This window comes from Cavia porcellus, unplaced genomic scaffold (genome assembly GCF_034190915.1).
Source record: "Cavia porcellus strain 051 isolate PalLab524CR breed Dunkin Hartley unplaced genomic scaffold, mCavPor4.1 scaffold_24, whole genome shotgun sequence".
NCBI classification, from domain to species: Eukaryota; Metazoa; Chordata; class Mammalia; order Rodentia; family Caviidae; genus Cavia; species Cavia porcellus.
The window spans coordinates 39,657,041-39,675,462 of record NW_026947507.1 but is presented as its reverse complement, the minus strand read 5'-3'; the positions used below and the strand labels follow the sequence as shown (position 1 = coordinate 39,675,462).

General features: G+C 43.9%; 1 non-coding gene across 1 annotated transcript; it reads right to left on the bottom strand.

The window, feature by feature from the left end:
* Positions 1 to 2,194: 2,194 nt before the first annotated feature.
* LOC111754524 (small nucleolar RNA U13) lies at positions 2,195 to 2,295 on the bottom strand. Its single transcript, XR_002789202.1, has one exon. It is a non-coding gene; the product is annotated as a small nucleolar RNA U13 (small nucleolar RNA).
* Positions 2,296 to 18,422: the final 16,127 nt, after the last annotated feature.

The following is an 18,422-nucleotide window of genomic DNA, read 5'->3' as shown; positions in this document are numbered from 1 at the left end:
TGCTGCTCCTGGCATGATGTCACCATCATCCAGTCGGAAGCCAGGGCCCCGCCCAGGCTGAGTTAATTAGGAGTTAACTCTTCTTAAACCTTAAAGACGAGCAAGAAACCGATACCCCCTCCCTCTCGTAGTGGGGAATGGATCCTAGAGCCTTAGCTCTCAACCACATCCCCAGCCTTTTTTTATTTTGAGGCAGGGTCTCGTTAAATCTCCAAATTATGCGTGTAGGGATCAAACTTGCTTCCTCCTGCCTCAGCTTCCTGGAGTGCTGGCTGAAGTTACAGGCACATACCAGCTTGTGTAGCTCCACTTAGCATTTTGACTACTCCTTGTGCTGGAAGACCTGTAGCGTGGAGATGGAAATAAATTCAATATCAAATATTTTGTAGATATTTGCTTGTATCTACAAATGTTTGTGTGTACTCTATATAACACGTATATATTTTATGTAATATATATGTATGTATTAAGGTATAAATAAATGTAATTTATGTTCATTCAAAAGTTTGTGAAAAGGATGAGCCAAAATCCCACTATCCAGCGAAATGTTATAAAACATTTTGATGCAATTTCTTCTTATATTCTTAATGCTTTTGAGACAGTCTCACCGTGTAGTCTGGGCTAGCCTCAAATTTGCAATCCTCCTGTCTCTGCCTCCTGAGTGCTGAAATGACAGTCTTATCCCCTCGTGCCTGTCTTTTTTCCTATAATTTTAAATTATAGGAAATCCCACCCTCAAAAGGGTGGGATTTTTATGGCAATTAATTCATATTTTAGCCTGTAGCTTTTTATTCACTTGTGAGAATTTTCCTTTGACCTTAGGAAAGCATAGTATTTAGGGGCTGTAAAACTTCAAAACTAAATGAGTATTCCATATATGTGCCATTGTCCAGTACATAAATCAGTATCATCAATTTTACTAGCTGCAAGAATTTTAACACTGAATATATTGAAATATATTTGAAAATGCCCACCTCTCTCCTATAAACAGGATTGCAATGAACAGAACTGTATATACAGAGTATGGTAGGGATCCTGTCCAATTAATTCCTTAGGATGAATTCCTTGAGGGGAAATTTCTGGGGACGTAGCTTAATTGGTTTACTGCTTGCCTAGCATGAGCAAGGCCTGGATTAGATCCCCAGCATTAACAAATCGGGGAGGGGAGGGAACTACATACTGCTGGATTGCTCTCTGGAAACACAGCCTGTGAAAATACCCAGTTCCTCATACTTGAAATAATATTAATGTTTTCTTTTACATCTTTGATAATCTAGTGCAAGATGACAGCTTATGAATCTTTTTTCTTGTCCTTCATTATTCAGATTATGACCATGTGTGTATTCAATGGCCTCTGTACTTCTTTTCTGAATTAGGTGTTCTTTGATCACTTTATAACCTTTTCAAGTCAATTTGCACGATCTTTACTCTCTGCTTGCCTGAGCAAGCAGATGAGTTTTCCTGAGCTTGTTTCATGTGTACCTAAGTATTTGTACTCTTTTCTTTTCTTTCTTTCTTTCATTCTTTCTTTTTATTGGTATTGGGGATTGAACTCACCACCTTGTACTTGCCAGGCAGGCGCTTATGCTACTGTGCTAAATCCTAGGCCTGTACCATTTTTCTAATTTATGCTGTTTTGCCCTCTCACTGGGGTTTCCTTGCTGGGGCACTATTGGGGGGCACCTGGTGGTGTTTCTGCTGTCACATGCTATATGTAGTATGTTTCTGGGCAATTTAAAGAACCAGAACCATCATGCATGGTAATTTGATCATTTAAAAAATTTTAAATGATTATTAGTCAATTAAATCTGTCAGTTCTTTATTAAAATAAGGGCACTATTTTCTTTCTTGCTTTTTTTTCATTTTTATCGGTACCGGGGATCGAACTCACGACTGCCTGCTAGCAAGGCAGGTGCTTATGCCGCTGAGCTAAATCCCCAGCCCCCAGGGGCACTATTTTCATAATGATATAACCACTGCACCTTTCCTATTGAGTTTGCTTTGCCTGACTCAATGTTGTTTGATTTATCTGTGTTCATTTGTCAGCTATATTTGGGTCGATCCCTTTAGCTTTAACTGCTTGTATCTATAGTGAAATACTGAGTGGATATTCTTTGGGTGAGTGATTTTCTTATATATTTATTTCTTACTTATGCCTTTGAGGATTGAACCTGGGCCTTTGCACTGAGCTTCACGTCAGATGGGTAATGTGCCGATGTCGTAACAAGGTTCAAAGGAGGCACATGTCATGCATGGAGCATGAGCATCCAATCATCACACTTATGAACTGAGGATCAAGCCTTCTTTATTTTTGAGACAAAGTCTCACCAAGTCATCAGCAGCCCCAGCTGGGAGTGAACTTGCAATCCTTCTGTTTCAGCTTCCCAGAGTGCTGCAGGTACAGGTGCGTACAGCTCAAATGTTGTTTTTAACATAAAAGTGAAAAAGGTATTTTTTACTGTCAATATGTTGTACAAATGTTCACCTTTTTCTTTCATCCCCCTCTCTTGTTTTGTATTTTTTCTTTAGAAATTTAGAAGGAACCTTATATTAGCTGCAGTTTTAGTGGCAGTTACTTTTAGTTTATTACAAAACATAAGCGAACACTTGCCAACTTTTATGACATTAGCATTTAGATTAACACCTGTGAGAGACGTTATGTGACAAGCTAATTATAGAGCATTTCACTCAAAATTAAAGATTCGATACAAAAGTGCTAAACAAACAGTGAATCAAATTTTGAAGTATTTAAAAAGGGTATAGGTAGATATCTTACAAACAAATTGAGTTTATTTCAGGATTTCTCTCAGACATTACCTTTAAAATTCGAAAATCAATAAATTATTTCCTCACATTAACCAGAAGAAAAATATAAAATCATATCATCATATGCAGAAAAATTACCTGATAAAATTCAAAAGACATTTAAAATGAGTACAGAAAATTCCTTAGTTTGGTAGACAATACACAGAAGACTTTAATGAAACCATCATGCAGTGGTGAAATGTTGAAAAATTTTCCTTGAAATTAGAAATAAAACAAGAATGTCCAGAATAATCAATTTTATCCACAATCTTCTTGGAAGCCCTCGCTAATAGAAAAGAGCAAAGATAAAATAAATAGTTTAAGGATTAAAAGTAAAACTATCATTATTTAAGAAAATGTAGTTCTTTATGAAGGTAAGTTAAAACAACACACATACAATTTGTTATTAGTGGCGTGAAACTAGAATATGAAATTCAACAGGATTGTTACCAAAATGGCAAAAATTGAATATCTAGGAATATATAATAAAATATTTGTAAAATCTTACATGATCACAAGCATTTTTTGAAAAATTTAAAGACCTAAATAAATGAGAGAAATACCATGTTCATGAATTGTCACACTCAGTATCTCTAAGATGCTATTTTGCCTGCTGATTGGTACATGGATAGGACATAATCTGACAACATTCTATACAGTTTACAACATAATCTGTCAACATTCTATACAGTTTACAAAAATTGCAACGGGCAGATGTAGATTCAAATTTGAAGGGAAAATAGTCATATCATCAGAAGATAAAACAAGTAAATGTTTTCATGGCCTGTGTTTAGGGAAATAATAATACACACACACACACACACACACACACACACACACACACACACTCACAAAAACCAACCATAATAGCAAGATTGACCAAATGACAGTTAAGATCTGTTCATCCTAAGGAGCCAGGAAGAAAGTAATGATGTAAGCCACAGCGTAGGAGAAAATATTTGCAGTAAATGTAATTTGACTGAGGGCTTTGAACTCAGAATACATGGTAAAGTAAAAATGGATTCCCAGAACAAAAGGGAGAAAAGAAACATTTTCACTTACTATATATATATATATATATATATATATATATATATATTATTTCTCATTGTGAAAGTCAGAAACTGGTAGTAAAAGGATTAGGAGGGAGCCAGAGCCTTACATTTTTAACAAATAATGGTCAAAATAAGTGGCAACTGTTCAGTGGTGTCAAATAAGGGCCATGGCAACTCCTCACTCTTATTTGAAATCTCTTCTCCATGTCCATTCTTCTGTCTGTGTGTCAGCACCATGCTTCGTGTAATTCAAGACTTCTGCCCTGTAGCCGCACCTTAAAAATGCCAGGCTCGCATTCAGCTCTTACCTTAGAGTGACTGACCATTACCTCCATCATGTATGCTGGGAAGCAGGGGTGCAGGGACTATTTTCTGCATGAAGGAAGGTCACTGGGGAGAGACGACAGTGTGCCCGGGAATTAAAGATGTGGATGGAGCTGACCAGGGACGGAGAGGTAGAGGAGGACACCTTGGAAATGAGGAACGACCACCGTATGCCAGGTGGGTGGCAGGAAGTGGAGTGGCATTTCTAGGAAGCCTGTAGTACTTCACTGTTGCCAGGAAATGGATCAACATGTAGGGTGTGACAGTGATGTCATGTGTCTCTGAACTAAGGGTGACAGGTAGCATTATTTCTGAGTATGTCTGTGATGGGTGCTTCACTTGAATGAGGACACTAAAATCACCAGTGTGTGTCAAGGACACAGATTGAACAAAAATGTTAATGTATCATCTCCTCCCCTTTGCCCCTCTTCTTTTTCTTCTCCTTTTTGCTCTCTTTTCTTTCTGTTTGACAGGATCTTGCTGAGTAGGCAGGCTGGTCTTGAACTCTTGCCTTGGCCTCCAGGTGTTGGGATTACAGATGTATGCTTCCGCACCTGGCTTTTCTCTCTTCTTCTCTCCATGTGCACCAGAGCTTTTGGATCTCAGGTTCTAGACTTATACGAAGGACTCCCTTGGTCCTCAGGCCTTTCAGTCAGAGTAGGAGCTACAATATCAGCTTTCCTGGTTTTCAGCCCCTTGGATTCAGATCAAATTGTATCACTAGGTTCCATGATTTTCCAGTTTGCAAATGACAGATTGTGGGTCTTCTTGGCCTCCATAATCTTGTGATCCATATATTTGTATCTGTGTATGCATCTGTACCTGTTACCCTGTCCTTCTCCCTGTCCGTACCATACTGGTTCTGTTTCTCTGGAGTCCCTAACTAGCACAGTGGGTTCATACATGTGTAGAAGAGGTAGAGGCAGAGGGAGGGTGGTGTCCGCAGAGAAGCTTTTCTGGGAGATACGGAATTTTTTTGTAGTGCTGGGGAGCCATTGAAGGTTTTAAAGGATGGTTCAGGTAAGATGAAGTACAGGTTTCTCACCTTTCTGTTCCCCCAACCTCAGCCAGTGGTGCTGTTCTCTGGATGAGGAAGGCTTTCATGATGGCCTGGCTTCCACAGCCATGGTGCTTATTCTGGAGACCTGCAGTGCTTTGAGGCCCCTGGAGCACCTGCCTAGGAGCATCCCTCAGGAGATGAGAACATCGCTGGAGCCCTAGAGCTTCTGCCTGCCAGAGTGATGTCATGCTGCTGTGACCTGTGTCTTTCTGCCCCAGGTACAACACTGTATGTGTTCATCCCTAGTGAGCCTGTCCCCCGGCAGAGAAGGCATGCCCCAGGCTGAGGAAAACCAGCCAGGGCACACAGATTGGTGTCTGGTTCACTCCACTTCCAGACCAGCTCTTGGAGGAATGGTGAACTGTCACAGGGGCATCAGGCCCCCCTGGCCCAGCATGGCAGACTGGACACAAGCTTCTCTGCGGAGACATCAGACAAATGACATCAAGTAATAAGCTCACAGCAACAAAGAGCGGCTGGCCTCTGCACTCCTATTCTACGTCTGTGGTCTGAACCAATCATGAATTAAAAATATTTCTAAAAACATTCCGAAGGTCACCCAAGCCAAAAGTTGAATTGCTATCAGCTGAATATTGCAATGAATCATTGTAAATGAAGAGTTATATAGGCATCGATTGAGAATTATAAGTAATCTAAAAATGACAACATATACAGGCAGATGGCAAAAGTCATATGCAAAGACCACACCGTTTTATATCAGGGACTTGAGGGCTGTAGATGTTGGTAGCTTATGGGGGTCATGAACCGGTTCCTCATGGATAACAAGGGACAAACCTAAATATGTCTCCAGTAGGGAAGATATTTGATGATTTCTTTTCCTGATTTTGATGCACTCTGAGATCAGTTTTCCCAGTACGTTTCAGAAAGAGACTTCTGAGTGACTTTCTTCCCTTTGAGAACTATGAACTTCTCCTCGTATCCTCCCTCAGAGTCGATGCGGTGGACCTTGAGTTACAAAGGATTGGGTCAGCAGCTCATCTGGGGAGTAGTTACTCAAAGCCTGAAGCACGGTGTCACAGGGTAGAAGTTTGTTTCCTCTGCCTTGGGATGAATCCTTCTTTTGCCTCTATCCTCAAGGTCTCTGCTTCACTCTTTCTGGGGTGTTTTCTTCATGCTGGGCTGAGTCCGCTAGGTTATTCCCAACCCTTACCAATGGGTTTCCATGGCAGTGCACTGCCCACTCCAAGAGCAGCAGTGAGAGGGCAGCCCAACTCCTCCTCCTACATCCTTCCCCTGGGCTCCTTGAGAGCCATAGAAGGAGCCTTAGAGATGACCCAGCCCAGCTCCCCCTTCTCTGGTAAAGGTTTAGATCTACTTTCTCCACCCCAGAGAACACCCAGGACATCCTTGCATCAATCTCCATAACCATATTCTTGGGTCCAGGTTGGGAATGTCAAGGCTGGTTTATTCCTTGTTTATGTTTTTTTCTTCCCATGCTCTTAATAGCTCATGATTTTGAGCCTCTGTGAAGTATTTAGATACATGCAGAAGATGTGAGTTTACCAAGCCCTGTTTTCTGCTTGGAGGACCTTAGTGTCTAATGAAAAAGACAGGCAAGTAAAATATATTGGGAAAGCATAGAGTCAACATTGTGCGCCAAGAGAGGTGAGGTGTTGTGGAGGCCAGAAAATGGGTTCATCGTCCTCCTCCATCTGGCAGTATGACCTTGGCCCAGGTAAGTAACATCTCTGAGACTCGGTTTCCTCATCTAGATAATAATAATAGTCATGTTCACCAGACCAATTTATCACAAAATTTAGACCTGAAAATCTGTCAAGAATTTAGGAGCGGCCACTTTAGTATCTTGAATAACTATTTGTAAAAAGACAATCTGGAGGCTGGGAATTTAGCTCAGCGGCATAAGCGCCTGCCTTGCAATCAGGCAGTCGTGAGTTCAATCCCCAGTACCAATAAAAAGCCAAAAAAAAAAAAAAAAAAAAGACAATCTGTAATCATCAACTAGTGATTTCTTGCCGTTTATTTTTTCTTTGAAATTATATATTATTTCTACCTGTTTTCTGTTTTTTTAGTCTTTCTTTAAATTCAGTTTTAAAAAGAAGACACTACAGTACCCAGTGCTGATCATGGAGTGTCATGATGTGAAATCCAGCAATACTATTATTCTTTGTTCAGAATAATTTTAACCTGCTTTAGTTTGTTTAATCTAAACATAAATGAAGATATGGATAACTGCATGTATGTTTAAATGTATAGGATTGACAACCATGTTACTAAGTTTTTGTCGGACAGTTGATTAGAACTTTTTGCAGTCTCTCTGTTTGAATTCCCACTTTACATGTTCCATTTTTGTACCTTGAACAACTATTTGTAAAATGACAACATCAACTAGTGATTTCTTACTGTTTTTTTCTCTGAACGTATGTACTATTTCTACCTATTTTCTGTTTTGTTTAATCTTTCTTTAAATAAAAATTAAAAAAAAAAAAAGAATTTAGGAGCGGTACCTGACTCAGGTAGGAGTCAAATATAGCAGATGCTGACCTCATTTTAGGCTGAGATCCCAAGAAAATAGAACCAACTAGTCCCTCCTTTTTTTTTGGAGGCACTGGGGACTGAACTCACAACCTTGCACTTGCTAGGCAGGCACTTATGCCACTGAGCTAAATCCCCAGCCCCAGTCCCCTATTTTTAAGAGTGGATCCCTGAAGCCTGGGATCCTGGCTGGCATGTTTCAGCTGACTGTTCTCCTTCAAAGGACAAGAGCTTGGGAAACCAAAGGCAGAGGAAGATTTCTTCAAGGAATGCTAGTGTGCCGTGGATCCCACCTTCTCTCCCAAGCCCCCAAGCCCAACTCCTTTCTACCTGCAGCAAGTACAGTTGTAGAGAATGAAGGACTCCATAGCCCATGAACTTCCTGCAACACTTCCTGTGTAACCTCTGAAGCCAGGAAGTCACAGTAGGCTGGTGATCCCATACCAGGGCACAGCTCAGTAGCCAGAGCCAGCCTGGGTTGCACCTGAAAACTTCGTTGAAGCAAAGTCTGAGTGAGAAGCCGCTGAGATTCAAAAGTGGTCTGGGAGAGATGCTGCTTGGAGTCATCTTGAATTCTATCCAAAGGAGCCACCCCCAGAGGTGAGGGACTTCATAGAACTTCACCCCTGCAGCAATAATTGAAAGTGAGAGAAGCCAGGGGAAGGGTGGATGCTGGTGGTGGGGTTCTTTGAAGAAATTTCCAGAAATGCTTCAAGGGAGAATGTGAGCTCTAGACACCCGTGAGCAAAGCCCAAAGAGCACCAGGTTCCTGGCCATAATGTCGACATCCAGAAGACCTGTCCCTCCCTTACTCCTCTCCACTCCCTCCACCCACATCATGGCAGAGAGGGCAGGAGAGGCAGAGGCCAAGACAGAGGGCATAGAAGGAGCTGCCTCAGTCCCAAACGCACCCCAACGAGAGTGGAGAAAGGGCTGGAAACTTGGCTCGATGTGCTGATTACTGAACTGTTTCATTGTTTGAGTGTAGCCAAGGTCGTGGGATTTGCTAGGGCTTTTGTCCAAGGACAGTGGTGATCTTACCATCACCTGTCAACCCTCTGACCTTGCACAGGCTGGTTTCTGGGCCTGGATGGCTTCATCTCCTGCCACCTAGTGAGACAGTCGATGGTCACCTTCTGAGAATCCATCATCTCTCATTTTATCAGGTCACATGTGGTCACGTACTTTAAATGTAGTGTGATGAGGTGATCTATATGAATTGTCCATTGATTGACTACCACAATCAAGTTAATTAGCATAACTGTCACCTCCTATCGTAACGTTTATTTATTTAGTGCGAACACTTAAGATCTGCTCTCATCTAGCCTTTCAAATATTCTTAACAATCACCAGGTTGTACCTTAGGGCTTCAGAGTTTATTCATCTTATAACTGAAAGTTTGTACCCCTGGACCACTGGCTCCCCACCCCTCACCCTGCAGCCTGTGAAGCCACCATGCAGAGGCTCTTTCTTGATCCTGCCTCCCCCGCTTTGTTTTGTGGAGAGACAGGAGGTGCCCCTTTTTGATCCCAGAATGATGGTGCCCATCCATGCCCCAGCTGTGGGCCAGCACACTTCCCCTACCATAGTTATGTAGATGTAGGTACAGACATATGTCATTACCACACCATGTTTGTTGCTTCCAAATCAGCTTGACAGAGATGTAATTTAATCAGAAATAAAATATGTTCACTTAAGTTTGGAGAATTTTGACAAATACAGAGTCACTACCAGAATCAAGATGGCACAATTCCATCACCCCAAATGTCCCATTTTGTCCCCCCTTGGTTAATCCTCAGTCCTTTTGGGGCCCATGCAATTGCCAGTGGCCTTTCTGTCACTACCTGAGGATTTCTCTCTCCTGGAGCCCAGATGTGAAATCACTCAGGAGAATTCCATTCTCATCAAGCATAGTCTGTCAAGATAAGAAAACACCATTTTCTCTTAGAAAATCAATGTAGAACATGAGGTTTTTCTCCTTCTAACAAGCAAACTGAAATTCATTGTCTCTAGGAAGCACACACACAGAGGTATAACCTTTTATCACATATTCCAATTAACTCAAAATCTATCATGGCTCCCCTGATTTATGTGTTTCTATTTTTCCTTTAATGCTCTCCTAATTTTGCTCAAATATGAGAACATCATTGACATTCTACTTATGCTCATTTCTAATTTCCTCAAATTTTTGGATATAAATTGATTTTTTCATGGGTTAATGTGTCTTTAAGATTACTGCGGTCAAATTTGGTGTTCATTGATCTCAACTGGGTTTTTGCCCATTGAGCAGAAAAGCCTAAATCCTAAACCACACAGGAAGGTGAATAAAAATAACACTGGCTTTCAGTTCACCATCAGGTGGGGCTGTATTTATTTTTTTCTCTTCCACCCTTCTTTGTCACGTACTTCTGTGATCTTCCACATTCTTACAAACCTTAAACCTACTGTATAGGGGTGGGTCCTAGCCAGCCTCACTCCACAGTAACTGTGTGTGTCTCTGAGTAGGACAGGAATGGTATGCACCACGGAGACCCCAGAAGGCTTCCCTGTTTCCAGTTCGATCTGTGCAAGCAAAGTACTTCTGATGGAACTCAGCTGAGCGGGGCACCTCACCTCCAAGCCCCCAGCCCTGAGTTAGAGGAGCCTCTTGTGAGCTGTGTGCTCTGCCACCTCATGGAGTGCTCAGTTTCTAGCATTGCACACTGTGGAGGACGGTGCTGTAATGATAGTGCTCAGTACATAGTCTAGACAAATATCCTTCCATCCGCAACTTGCCTCTGTGAAATAAGCATTTCACTGTTGGCAGTAACATTAATTCAAAGACATTCTGGCAATAAGCACAATATTCTTGTTTTATTTTTAGTTGCTATCTTAGTCACTTTCTTGCCAGTGGGTTAAAACACCCAACATGCAAACTTTAAAGTAGGAGGCCTATTCTTGTGTTAGGGTCTCAGTCCATGGTCAGCTAGCTCCAAGGCAAAAGCAGGATGGCAGAGGGGCATTGTGAAGGAAAATGTGCTCAGTTTATGTCAGCCAGGAAGCAGAAAGAGAAAGGAGGAGTTGGGGACAAGAACACAGACTTCCAGATGAGACTTCCAGTGACCCAGCTCCAATCAGCTCCCACCTGCTAACAGCACCCGAATTTGTCAAAGGACAAATCCACTGATGAGATATATTTGATATAGCACCCCTATATCCAGTCACTTTCCACACACATGAAAATTTTGCAGATGTTTCGGAGCTGTTAACCCTGATGGAGCACACAAATGGGAAGCTGCCTGGCTCTCCATTACCATCCTGGCAGATTCACACTACGCTTTGGCCTACCTCTGGCCAAAATCCTGGGCATATGCTCGTGGCTGCCCTGAACTGGGCCAGACAGACTCTCTTGCCTGGAAATTTTGGAATTGGAATCAAGGGAGAGCTGGTCTATCTTTCTATCACCTTGAGAAATGCGGGGCAATCAATACTTCTGGGGAGGAGAGAGAGCCTATGATGGGAATTGAGGGAATAATCTTTTAGACAGATGCAGGTGCAGAAGGAAGGGTAACGGAGGGAGAGAAGAGAAGGAAAGGGGAGGGGAGGGGAGAAGTGAAAAAAAAGGAGAGGAGAGGAGGAGAAGAAAGGGAAGGGGAGGGAGGGGAGAGGAAGGAGTGATCTTGTAGGTCCTGCTGGGTTTCAACTCCAGGTTTCCCAGCTGTCCTTTGTGTGCTAGTTTCTATGTGATGATCCTCTAAACTTGAATACATTTTCTGTTTTTGCTTATGGTATTTCAGGCAGTTTCTTGTTGATTTACAGTCAAATGTATCTAAATAATGTGCACTCTGATATTTAGAGAGGTGAAGCTGTAGCTAACCGGGCATCTGACCCATTTCTGGGATAGAGACAATAGGCTGGAATGGGAACCTGGCTGCCAGCCATACAGAGGCTGGAACTGCCTGGGAAAGGAGTGGCTGCTGGGTTTTGGAACTTGGACTATTTTTCTATTGAGACTGAGGCTTTAGAGGCCAGAAAGGCCATGTTGAAGTATGTCAGATTGGGCTGGCAACTCCCCGGGGCTTCAAGAGGTGCACCAGGGAGATGTCAAGTTTGAGGCTGTCTGGGTAAAGTGGACAGGGAAAATCAGGTCAGTTACACAAGCCAGTGCCTGTAATCCTTTCTGTTCATGGTGTAGGGTCGGAGATCACTTCACGTCCATCCTGAAAGCTAATCACAGGCCGACTGAGGCACATCCGTTTCACAGTGCAGCAACCTACATCGGGAACTAAATTTGGCACACCAATTATGAAACAGTGAGGTTTTGGCAATTGGAACCAGGACATCGGGAAGGGCCAGGGGAGCTGGGGAACCCGGATCCTTCCAAGCTGTTTCCCACTCCTCTGCAGACCACACTTGCTGGGCGGGGCTGGGGTGCTTCAGCCAGGAAGCACACCTTAGGGTGTGGTATGGGCTGCTCCGCAGAGCTGACAAGGTAGAATTTTCTGCTGCTGCCCTCAATACCCTAAGGCAAAACATCTTATGTGGAAGACACAGACACAGCCCTCAGGCTTTATTCTAAGAACCTGAAGCCCACAGGCATGACCCAGCTCAGATGCTGAGCTGAGCAAGCTCCCTAGAGCGGGCTTCTGCAAATGCAGCCTCTCTAAGTTAAACTGACGGGCTGCCAGGTAAGATTTTATAGATGTTGGGCCACCAAAAACTCCCATGAGCCTGGAGAGCATGGTTTTTAGATCAGCACCAGGGAGCATCTTGGGGTACTCCTGGCCATATGTTCCCCAGTATCCCAGCAATCACAGTCAGATCCTCCCACGGTGGCCCTGAAGGACCTTGGTCAAGAAGATGTCCCAGTGGGTGGAGCCTGGAGCTCATTCTGGGTGCTGGTAGGAGTCACCCTGTGAGGGCCACGAGTCTTGTCAAATATCACCCAGAGGATACCTGCATTTCAGCCCACTGGCACCTATGGGTCCCTGGCTCCTTCCTTCTTGATTTCCAAGTGGGAGCGCTTGCAGTGTGGTTGGCCCTTCTCTCTATGTTTTGCATGGTCCCCTCTGTAGACAGGACCATTTTCGACTGAGCTGAGAAAGGGGCCCTGCCTGTGATCAGAGCCTCACCCCGTGCCATAGGAATACACAAGTGCAGGAGCTCATGCTGGCAACTATGGCTGACATGACCTGTAGGATGAGGCTGGGCTCTTGGCCTAGGCAGGGTTAGTTGAATTTATTTTCCTGGTAATTTTGAATTGAATTGAAGGGACAACTAATGGATTTCTCTCCGTGTGCCCTGACTACAAAAGACACCAGTGCCACCAGAAGGCAGGCACGGCCCTGCCTGTGAAGCAGCTGAGATGGTAGCTGCAGAGAGAAGCAGGAATTTTTGCAAAGAGGGATGGAGGAGACGGAAGGGGAAAGGGAGTGTTGACTGCTTTCTTGATTTGTTTCTCAAACAAAACCCTCATCTTCGGGTTCCATGAAGTAGTGACTCCTTTATGTTTTTGGTAAGTATTTACAGTAGTACCTTAGTTCACGAACTGAATTCATTCCATGATTCGGGGGAAGATGGCCACTTTCATGTTCATCACCCAATTCAGAATTTGTGAACAGAAGCAAAATTTTGCCCAACATTTCTGCTCCTGAACAGAAGTGCTCATGAACTGAGATGGTGCTGTGTTTTGGAAGAACTTGCAGAGATAGCCTAGAGAGGCCCCATGGGCACAGAAAGGCATGCATTTCTCCTGTGGTTAGAGTTTACCTCACTAGAGCACAGTAACAAGCCAGTAAAGTGACGCTGGCATGACTCATGTGTAGAGTTTTATGCCATTTTACCACTGGGGCAGGTTTCTGGAACAGCACTGTGATCAATTTACCTTGGGCAACTATCAGTCTATTTGCCACCTCTATCATCCTGTCATTTTGTGATTATTCTATAGATAGAATCAAACAGTTGATGACCTTTCCTGACTGGCTCCCAAGACTCTCAGCATGATTCCCTAGAGATTCAGTCACATTACCACACCAAGAACCCATTCCTTTTTATTGTCAATAGTATTAAATGATCCAGATATGCCAGTTTGCTTATGCATTCCCCTACTGAGGAACATCTCCGTTGCTTCCATTTGGGGCTGTTATAAACAAAACTGCTAGGAACATTTGTGTACAGGTACTGTTAAAATATGAGTTTTTATCTCTCTCAGAATAATACCCAGGAGCACAGTTGCTTGGTTGTCTGACAAATGTGTCTTATTTTGGAGAAATGGCCATTTTCCATGGTATACCATGGTATGGTTTCCCACCAGCTGTGTATGGGAGATCTAGCTCCTCCCCAGCATTTGACCCTATGGCAGTGTTTACACTGTCACTGTTTTAATAAATGTAGTGCTACCGTGTCTGCTCTTACACTATACTTCCTTCATGGCTAGGAATGTTGAATGCCTTTTGCTGTGTGTATTTGGAGTTTGGATATCTTCCTCAATGAAATGCTTCTTTACATCTTTTGTCCATTTTCTAATTGGATTATGTGTCTTAAAATATTTTACTGCTAAGCTTTAACATATAATCCCTTGTGGTTTTTTTTTTAAAGCAAATTTGAAATGGGCTTCTGTTATTTGCACCCTAAGACTCACAGGTGGCCTGCTTTGTATCTAATGATGACCACTGCAGAGAGTCTACTCCAGTCTTGTCTTGGTCTGGAGTTTGTCTTTGGAATCCCAGGAAAAAGTTACTGGAATTCTAGTAAGCAAATTCCAATCTACCACTTCCCAGTGCAACCCACGGTGAGAATAAAGAGATAAACATGTGGCTGCAGTTGTGAGGAGACAGAGGAACCCTAAGTCCAGTCAGAGGGCTAGCCAGCATGAAGGCCATGACCTAAGGCTGACCCCGGGTTTTATTAATTTGTGAAGAGGGAAGTGGCTGGGCTTGAGCAACTGTGAGAATAGCAGAAAGTACATGAGTACTGTGAGCTGGGCTGGGTAGGCACCACAATAGCACCTCTGTAACATGCAGAGAGAGGTATATAGAAAGCAGACCAGATTCCAGCAACGGGCAGCCTCTAAGTTTGGAGGAATCTGCATAACACAGTTTGAGGGAGAATCTTGTGTTTTTGGTTAGTTCCCTCAGCTTTACTTTCTGACCTTTCTGCCCCTGGGACATCCTGGCCTCTTTCTTGAAGCTCAGTCCCAGCCAACAGCGCAGCCTCTCTCAATCTAGCTCATGCTCAGTGGTAGGGAATTACAGGTAGGGCATCACTGACATGTCACACTGCTTCAGAGATACAAGTCAGCGTCCCAGTTAGTCCCATTTGCATTGCTTAAAGCTGGTTGAGGGAGCAGAGTATCATCCTCACTAGTTCTGTACGTACTGACCCACGGAAGCAGGGCAACGGTGAGCCAACATGGAGACAAATGACTTGCAAGGAGAGCCTTCCCTGTGGATCACTGGCAGTGGATTCCTGCTGAGTCTGTGTTATTTGCCAGGCATTGTTCTAAGTAATCTGCAGGTCTTAGGGCACTTGATAAACGTGGCTTTTATAAATGTCAAATGTTTTTGTTAGCGACCATCACCGTCAGGATAAACAGACAGCTTGGGCTTCCAACACTGCTTCTATTTGCGTTGCCTGAGTGTGTTTCAATTGGTTGAAAGAAGATCTGAGACACTGATATCACAAGGGCTCATGAGTCAGAAGAGTTTCTCTTTTAGTGAAGTAAGTGTCCACATTTTAAAAAATGACATCATTTGTACAGGTTATGCATTAAGCAAATAGCTGACAAGGTTCACATAAGAAAATCTCCCCAAACTTATTTTCCTCCTAAAATAAAGACATAAAGTAAACACCCACTTATGCCATATTGTTTTTAAAAATTACATTTGTGCAAGTGAAAGAGATACTGGTGCACTGATCAGAATTCTGGATTGGGGTGTGAGATTCCAGATTGAGGCTCAGATTCCAGACTCCAAGAACAGGAAAGAGGTCAAAGCTTCCAGGAGGGTCCCTGTGATGACTGCCTGAACAGAACCAACAGAATGACTCTCCTTAAATAAAGAGCAATTACCTCCACCTTAGCTAAACCTGGCCCTGTCTCCATGTACTGATATGTACAGAGCTGTCAGAGCTATTTCCTTTTCCCTTCAATTGACTCTAAGCAATGTAAATAGGGCTGGCTGAGGTACTGATGCATAATCTTGAAGCCCAGGAACAAACCTGCTTCCTCGCCTCAGTGTCTGTCACTAATTGGTTGAGCACAGCAGGATGGCAGAGCCATTGCTCCAGGACCCTCAGCTGGGATGGAGCCTCAAGATAAGAGGCTATGACTTCCCAGGGCAGAAAATTTTTACATATCAGCCCCGAAGCACCAGACCCTAAACATTAAATGCTACTCAATTGTGTTATGCATATTGGTCTCTGCACATCTCCTTCTCTCTGTCTATTGCAGAGATGCTTTCTCCTAGCTCATGTTACTCATGTAATTCCTGCCATTCTCACCATCACTCATCCTTGAGCCACTCCTTTTTCCACGGATTTATAAATTCTGGGTTAGGCCCTGGTTCGAGGCCTTTGTTCCTTGAATGTTGTCTGGACTGGACTCAGGACTCCCTGGCTGACCTTAACTGTAAATATGTCTGAGTGTCTTTATTCTCACCATGGATAGCACTGGAGGTGGTGGATTGGAATTAATTCACCAAGATTCCAATACTGTTTCCATGGGATTACAAATGTAAACTTTCCAGACCACAACAAGGATGGGAATGGGGCTTTAATACCTAGTAGGGCTCTTTTGGGGACTCTCTCCTTGTGCCCCGGGAATTGTGAGTGTAAGTCGTTACAGGAGAAGTCGTCACTTCACAGAACAGCAACTGAACCTGAATTTCTGCTTGGAGGTTAATGAGTCCCGCCCCCTTGGTACAATCAGGCAGAACGTGAACATTCAGGATCCCCGTGTCAGGGTTATAGTGTAATTTGGGCTGGGAGAGGTGGCACTGCAGAGCTGATGGTGTAGACCCACAGACAGAGGTCCAGCTGCTGCACCTAGGGACTGGCCATCACCAGCTGGCCCAGCCCAGTGCTGACTTGGCAGGGTTAGGCAAGGGTGGCCACTGACTGCCTGTCTTTCTCAGCAGAGCTCCAGGGAGCTTTGAACACAAAAGTGTGGGACATATCTCCCCGCCTCTTTTCACTCTGTCTGCTTTCTGATGGGCATTCCACCCCACCCCCTGAATACTGGTCTGATACTTAGACCTTACTGATTCTTTGGTGGGTTTGGTTTCTCTTCATCCTTTGATCTTTGGACGTCATGTGCATTTTGCTACAATAATTGTGTTTCTGGTTTCATCACTGCTTTGTGCTGCTTGCTGCCATCTCACAGAAGACCCTGGGCATCTCCTACCCAGAGGACTTCTCTGGACAGTGGCTCTACCCAGCTTGTCTCACTCCTCTCTTTCCAATATCATTTTCCCTCTGCTGTACCCAAATCTCAGCATCCTCTCTTACCAGGAGGCTGTTGGTGGATGACCTTTCCCATCTGAGTCTGTTTCTGTTGCAGGTGGGGTGGGTATTCCCTTTATAGATTTACTGAGTGTGTGTGTGTTTGTGTGTGTGTGTGTATGTGTGTGTTGTCCACCACAGCCTGTCATTCAAACAGCAGCTAGGTAATTCTAGAAATGGTGCATCCCTCCCCATTTCCCATCCTTCTGACTCATTCTCTGCTCTCAGGTAATGATGTCCTCTTTGCCCCAGCCCTTGTTTTGACCTCACCTTCTTTCCAATCCAGTTAGAATTAGAGACTTCCTCCCTTAGTAGCGGAGGCTGTCTGATTGGCTACCATCACCATGGCAACTCACTGTCCTCTTCCCCCTCCCTCACTTTCCAGAGCCAGCAGATCTCTGGAGTACAGGGTCTTCTGGGCTGGGAGGAATGACAGATTGGGGGTCGGGAGAGGGCTCCCTTGACAGCCAGGACAGCCCCACACTTGGGGTTTGCTTGGATTCCAGATTCTATCCTATATGCAGTGTGGCTACCAATATCTTCCCATACTGAAAGAATTGATTCTGACATCCTTAGCAATCCTGATTGCTTCTGACAGGGGCCAGCTTGGTATTGAGGGTCCCAGATTGGTGCTGTGTGGTCTGCATGGAAAGTGTGCTAACGGCACTTGCTGAATGTCAAATAGAATGTGTTTCTCTTGTTGCCTGCAGTGCTGCAGAGGGGAGGATGTCCTGTGAAGCCCTAAAGGCAGGCAGGGTCAAGCCTTACTCTGGCCAGCGCCAGGCACCTGACAGGTGACCTATGCTCACATGGGGCCTTCTGCAGAGCACCACAGGGTGCTAGGCAGTGAGATGCCATCTGGTGGGTCCTGGCCAGGGGTGGGGCAGGGCAGAGGCTATGACATGGCTTACTTTTGAGCACAGGCTGCAGAGAAAATACACACCGTGGCTTCTGCATGCATTGGTCACCACTTTTAGGTGCTCATTAATGCTATTGTGATAAAAATGATAATAATTTCAAAGTATGGGCTAAGTTCAAAGTAGTTCTATGTCCTTTATGTCTTTTTGCTTTCAGTCAGCATGTCTTGTGTGACAGAGGGGGGAATCTATGCCACTGATATTGAACACACTGTAAAAAGGATGACGAGATGGGATTCTGAAGCAATGTGGATGAAACTAGAAGACATT